Genomic DNA, 6,864 nt, shown 5'->3' with positions numbered 1-6,864 from the left:
TGCGAAGTTTCTTTATCCTACGCACACTACTCACGGGCAAAAAAAGAATTATTTATTTCCTTTCTTAAAAGACTTTCCTCTCATCCCGCTTTTCAGAATATTCTGTATATTCCGCGTTTCAAAATATTCAATATTTTCCGTGTTTTAGAATATTCCATGTATTCCGTATTTTAGAATTCTGCAATTCCCCCATTCCATTCTATCATTCAGCCATTAAATAGGGTCACCCAAATCATGTGTCCCCACATGACATACCTACCAACCTCGTTCCCAGGGTCTCTCTTATTTTCGGATTATTGTGGGAAGTGCCTCTCAGCTGTTTATCGCAACACAGACGTTTTGGTTTCTCTTTTCTCAGAACTTTGTCCGTCATTTGTGATAGATAAGGCAAGTAAGAACAGATTGGAAGTTGTGGTTGGAAAATTGAAAGAATACGAAAACACGTTTTGCTCTGGAAAACTACGTGTACATGTACGTAAGTCCCACCAAGCAGCTAGTAGACTAATAGGCCATTTTACAGTTGTTTGCCCAGCGACCAAGCCTATGAATGGCTGCGAGGCTGCCGGTGACCTTGCATTGATACAGACCTCACTGCTTTTATCATGTAAATTGTGTTGTTGTAACGCTAATTAATCCATATTAACATTACAAAAGCATGAAGGTTTGTATCAAAACAGGGTCACCGGCAGCCTCGCTTCCATTGGTAACTTAGCCACAACTGTAAAATGGTCTATTGTACATGCTTAAGTAAGTCTTATGTCTCGCTTTGCGACAGAACTGAAACATCATTGATCCATGTTAAACTCTCTCATAAAGTTACACAATTTGATCGTCGAATTTGAAGTTACTTTGAGTTATGTGTAAGGATAAACCCTCTACATATTAAACATGATCGTTTTATCGTGATACTGGATAATGTAATAACCACATCAAATCGTAATTGCAGACTCATTTCTTTTCGTTGACGAAGCTATTGCTTGACCTGGCGGCATTCTGCATCCATTTGGAGCGACAGTGGTAAGTTGCTCATTGATAACCATTTCTTAATGAACAAGAACAACTACGTGTAATTTAAGCGTAATCAACCAGTTTTGATTAAGCTTACTTTTTACTCCCTTCCTGTTATTTTCTCAGAACTTTTGGTGAAAGCTAGCAAGTATGTTGGTACTTGGCTAGTTCTAAAGCGGGGAATGGGAAATAGGGAACGGAGAATCTCTAAAATAGAGAGTCTCTAAAAGGGGGAATTACTAAAATGAGGAATCTCTAAAAGGGGGACTTACTAAAATAGGGAATCTCTAAAAGAGGGAATTACTAAAATAACGAATCTCCTAAAAGGGGGAATTACTAAAATATGGACTCTCAAAAAGGGGGAATCTCTAAAATGGGGAATTACTAAAAATTTTTAGGGAATCTCTTAAAGGGGGAATCTCTAAAAGGGGAAATCTCTAAAAGGGGGAATCTGTAAAGAGGGAATCCCTAAAAGGGGAAATCTCTAAACAGAGTTCCAGTTAAATTTTTCAATTGGGGGATTATTTATACCATTTGACGGGTCACCCAGACATTTTGTTGTAATATTTAACTGAATATTTAAATTTCATCTGTCGAGTCAGGAAGCCTTCTTTGTCAGGTTATTGACTCTTATCTGGAACACTGCTTCAGTGGGGAATCTCTAAAAGGGGGAATCTCTAAAATGGGGAATCTCTGAAAGGGGGAATCTCTAAAAGTGGGAATTCCTAAAATGGGGAATCTCTAAAAGGGGGAATCTCTAAAAACGGGAATCTCCGAGACCGCGAAAATTAAGAGAGGTCTGATTGGTTGATTTTAATGACAAGCATCCATTTTAACAGTGCAATTGTTGACTGCCGGTACAATTCACACAGAAATGCCTGCTATTAAAATATCAACGAAGTACTGTTTCTATCGTAAAACTGCGGACGAAACATACATATGAAGGAAACATACAATGTGATAGTTGTAAAGCTGGAACAGAAACTGGAAGACAAGTTAATGGCTTTAAAGTCAGAAAACCTTGCTCATTACATTTTGAAAAAACGTACAACGTGAGAGGAGTAGAGAAGTGAGTCCTTCCATATACACCACCTTTAACAATTCACCATTCGAGCAAAAGAAGAAGCGAAAGAATAATCTTATTTTTGACATTTGGTTGCACTGTGGGATATCAGCCATGAGCGGAATTTGACAACGCACTGTTAACATGAAACAAAGTTTGTTTTGGTGTAAATCCTTTAAAATCTTGGCCTCCTTGATGAACATTGCCGTAAAATCCTGAGCTGTACTTAACAGCTTTTTTACAATAACATTTTCTGCGGGCTTTCCTTCAGCTTGAAAACACCAAAAACACGGCTCCAAAGGTCCCTTGACCTATCACTTCTTGGCTGACTAGGTCTTCCCACTGAAACTTCGGCAAACTAGCAAATCCAAAAGCCAAGGGAAACTGAAAGTCAGCCATGTTTACTTAATGTCAACTCGGCAGAGAAAAGACAAAACATTGCCTGTCGCGAAAATATATTTTTTTATGGTTTTCCCACCATGTCCAACATCTTTGGGAGAATTTAGTATTTCTTTAATTGGTCTTTCATGCTTTTCATCATGCACTGCTCAGATTTCCCCTTTATGTGTTTGTGTGCAAGTGAATGATGAGGTATCCATCAACTTGAGTACCATGGAATTAAAATTAAGGAAATGACTCGAAAAGCCAACAATATAACACAAGGATGCTTTGGATTCTACATATTCTCATTACTATTGAATTTAGTTGTACACTACTGTTGTGTGAATGGCTTTTTTTGTATGCATGCGTCCAAGAAATGTAAACACCATTATGTTTTCCCACCAATTCTATTTGCAGACAGGCAATAATTAATTTATTTGTTGCCCTACCTCATAAGATGCCTGTGGATGGTGGATGTAAAAATTGACTATGTTTAACACAGCAAAAAGGGGAGCGGTGTTCTTTGCAAAGAATTATACATTGCTAATTTGCAAGGCTGATCTGTTAGCTCATGAAGGCCGACTAATATGAATCCCTTGAAACGGACATGTAAAGGGACGCTACATCCTTCAGTGACCTAAGAAATATGTTGTTTTTTTACACTGACTTTCTTTCAAGTTGAAGCAAAATTGCCTCTGATGTTGTCCTCTGCGGAGCCTCCTCTTTCATTATATATACCTCTAGAGGTAGAGAAAGAATGCCGAGTGAGCAGATCGTAAGGTCTAAGGCTTGACGTTTACAACCTTCACTGATGCATCTATGGTTATATATATTAAATAAATTTACTGTATGAGAGACTTGCAATCGCAGTAAGAAGTTGCCAGCTGCTAATGTTTTGATGCAGCGCTATTTGAAAGCCACTTCCTGCCCAGTGATTGATGACTGTCACACTTTCTTAGGAGTTAAAAAGATGTTAGGGATTTCCCTTTTTAGAGATTGTCCCTTTTAGAGATTCCCCATTTTAGCAATTCCTCCTTTTAGAGATTCCCTATATTAGTAATTCCCCCTTTTAGAGACTCCCCATTTTAGAAATTCCCCCTTTTAGAGAGTCCCTACATGTATTTTAGAGATTCCCCATTTTAGTAATTCTCCCTTTAAGAGCAAGGCTGCTGCCTAAGAAAATTTTAAAGGAGCCCTCAGAGCTAAACGCTGAGAACTTAGGAGCCCAACATGTGAAGTGAAAGGTGTTGCTGTGAAAAATTAAGGCGCCCAGAGCTATTCTTTGGGAGCCCCAGGCTACCGGGCTCCTGTTAGGCAACAGCCTTGAAGAGATTCCCTATTTTAGTAATTCCCTCTTTTAGAGATTCCCTCTTTTAGAGAACCCCCATTTTTGTAATTTCCCCTTAAAGAGATTCCCTGTTTTAGTATTTCCCTCTTTTAGAGATTTCCCATTTTTGTAATTCCCTCTTTTAGAGATTCCCCATTTTAGTAATTCCCCCTTTAAGAGATTCGCCCTTTTTGTAATTCCCCTTTTAGAGATTCCCTATTTTAGAGATTCCCCATTTTAGTAATTCCCCCTTTTAGAGATTCCTCCTTTTAGAGATTCCCTATTTTAAAGATTTTCCTATTTTAGTAATTCCCCCTTTTAGAGATTCCCTATTTTAGTTATTTCCACTTTAAGAGATTCCCCATTTTAGTAATTCCCCCTTTTAGAGATTTCCTATTTTAGAGGTTCCCTGTTTCCTTGTCCCCGGTCCCCGTTCCTATTACCCTGGGCATTCCTCATTTCATGTTTTACAACTAGCCATTGGTATTCCTTTTACCGGGTATGTTTATTTTGTAAAGTCAGTTGTGAGTGACGCAGGCGTGCAAACAGTCTTCCTGTATTGCTTACACTTAATTTATTTGCGGGTGGATTCATTATTCATACAAGGAGCATTGCAAGGTGATTTAAGAATGAAGAGAGAGATTTAATGTAAGGTAAAGTCTTGATTGGAATTCTGCTGAGTTGCAACACTTGCCTTGATGGATTACACAAGATAGCAAGTGCATGCGTTAACATGGGTTGTGTCTGTACAGCAGCCACAAAGGTTAATCAAAATTGATTAGTAAATACTGTATCTTCTGAGTTTGGTGCAAGTAGTTTATTTAACTGCATGAAATCACCATTGCAGAGTTCTTGCCATTGACGAAGCTGTCGCTTGACATCACATGAAAAAGCATCTGTTTGGAAAAACAGTGGTAAGTCGCTCATCATTACTTAAATTCTTGTAATTTTGTAGATGACTCATGCAATGAAAACAAGCTCTAATTACGTATAACTTGTGTTGTGTTATGTTATCTCTAAGTTATGGTCAAAAAGATCACTGCCATTGTTCATGTAGAAGACACATGTTTCCATGCGCTCGTGATCCACATATAATTCAAATTTCCCTTTTGGATGAATGAAGAATTCAAAGTTCACTTCACTCTCAAGTGCTCAGGGTTAAGCTAATTGAGGCAAATCTAGATTGGCTTATGAATATCATGTGTTGTTACTATATATTCCTTGTTCCTCAAAGGTCACTGCTACATGAATACAAATTATAGTGACCCGGTTTGTATTACAATATGAGCATGTAGCTTCCAACCTCGGATTTGATTTGAGGTACCGAGGTACTGTATGCATGCCTTTTAAAAAGCTGTTTAATTTTGAGGGCTTGTATTGGAAATGGAACCTTGGTTTTTTTTTATGCTGCTACAGCTGCAGGTATTACAGTCGAACCTCAATTATCCGGACTCGTCGGACCTCAGTAAAAAGTCCGGATAATCGAGAGTCCGAATAATCAAAAATATGGATATTAATGAGGCAACAATGGAAACAAAAGAAATATAGCGCATGTTTAATTACAAAAGTCTTTTCTTCTATGAACTGCCCCTACACTCATGTACATGTACACTGTTTATAAATGAAAACCTATTCTGTTATAAATGAAAACCTATTCGTCATTTGTCCTTGTTCTTGCGTACATCGGAGATCTGTTGCTTGCTGATGCCAAATTCAAGTATTAAATTTGTTCCCTTATTAATATTCATGAAAAAAACGGGACCAGAGAAGAAGTCCGGATAATCGAAAAGTCTGGATAATCGAGGTCCAGATAATCGAGGTTCGACTGTAAATAAATTTTCTTTAAATGGATGTTGGAAGAGCAGAAGTTAACCAAGAATCCTGGACAAGGTTGTTTAATACATGTACAGTACGTGAACCTGGTCCATATCTTAAAAAATTATGCATGAATTAAGTCTTAAAATTGCTACTGCCACCTGGCCCCCTTCCCCCCTCCCCCCCTCCCACCACATTGTTGAGATGTAGATTGGTTCTTTGCCCATCTTCCTGAACAACATTGTTGTGGGTGGGGTGGGGAAGGATACATTGTTGGCCTTCTTTTTAAGTTGTGGTCCAAAAGTTAAAAAAAACAGGGAAGTCTCAAATCTTTTTGTCCAGGAATTAATTTTTTTTTGTAATGTTTGTTTGGACGGTTTTGCAAGAGTTATAAATCTTCGTAATTTTATGCTCATTAAGGAAACATGCACAATCAGTAGTCACATTGCAATGATTGTAGATATTCAGCCAGTTTGTCGACCTTCAAACGTAATGGAATTTGAAAATGTACATTGGTTCACCTTTTCCTATCTAGTATGTTAAATGTAATTAAAAAGTTTAAAACAATGTTCTCAAGAGTGACAGAAATAGAAGTTATAGGGGTACTCTTGTATGGCATGTAAGTTATTAAAGGAAGAAAATAAGCATATACATGTATTGCATCAAGAAATTTTCCTGTCAATTTTTTAATGACAAAAAGGTTTAAGTTAAAATCTCCCGATAAACAAAAAAAGTTAGTTTCTGTTTTAATTTTAGGCAAGAGTGAATGTCACTTTGTACATGTATGAAGGTATTGACATCAGTGTGTGGCAGTCTAGACTGGTCTCAAACAATAGTCATTGTCATTAGCTTTACTTAACGAGCTTTGAATTCCTAACAAACAGCCATGTGAGAGAAGTGTGTAGTTGACATGGGGGTTATAGACAAAAGATAGAAGTGATTGTTGCATGTCTTTTATTTAATCAAACTGCATTGCTTGATCTAATTGAGTGTCTTTAACAAGAAAAGTAATGAAATGTTCAATCACAAAGTTTGAGGTGAAGTCCTCAATGACTAGGTTGTTATTCCAACCCAAAGTCCTTGACTGTATCTGTCTGGTAGACTTCTCTGCCTCTGAGGTCTTTCACATCTTGATAGAGCTGGCATGACCGGTTTTACTGGCATGCTAGCCACTGTTGTCCAGCTCGCTATAATACTCCTGTGGATAGTGACTACCTAATTCCTATTCTACTACATTGTATTCTACACACTTGCTTGACGTGCTAATGAT

At 37.7% G+C, this 6,864-nt stretch overlaps 1 protein-coding gene across 1 annotated transcript in view; it reads left to right on the top strand.

Moving 5' to 3' along the window:
- The first annotated feature begins 304 nt into the window (after positions 1 to 304).
- The window catches only part of LOC137972600 (tetratricopeptide repeat protein 28-like), a 21,577-nt gene continuing 15,017 nt past the window's right edge, over positions 305 to 6,864 (top strand). The window contains exons 1-3 of the mRNA XM_068819342.1: positions 305 to 471; positions 947 to 1,017; positions 4,627 to 4,693. The gene's annotated coding sequence lies outside the window, so the exon portion shown is untranslated. The remainder of the gene's footprint in view (positions 472 to 946; positions 1,018 to 4,626; positions 4,694 to 6,864) is intronic.

This window comes from Montipora foliosa, chromosome 10 (genome assembly GCF_036669935.1).
Source record: "Montipora foliosa isolate CH-2021 chromosome 10, ASM3666993v2, whole genome shotgun sequence".
NCBI classification, from domain to species: Eukaryota; Metazoa; Cnidaria; class Anthozoa; order Scleractinia; family Acroporidae; genus Montipora; species Montipora foliosa.
Note: the sequence above shows the minus strand (reverse complement) of the source record. Positions and strands in the feature narration are given on the sequence as shown.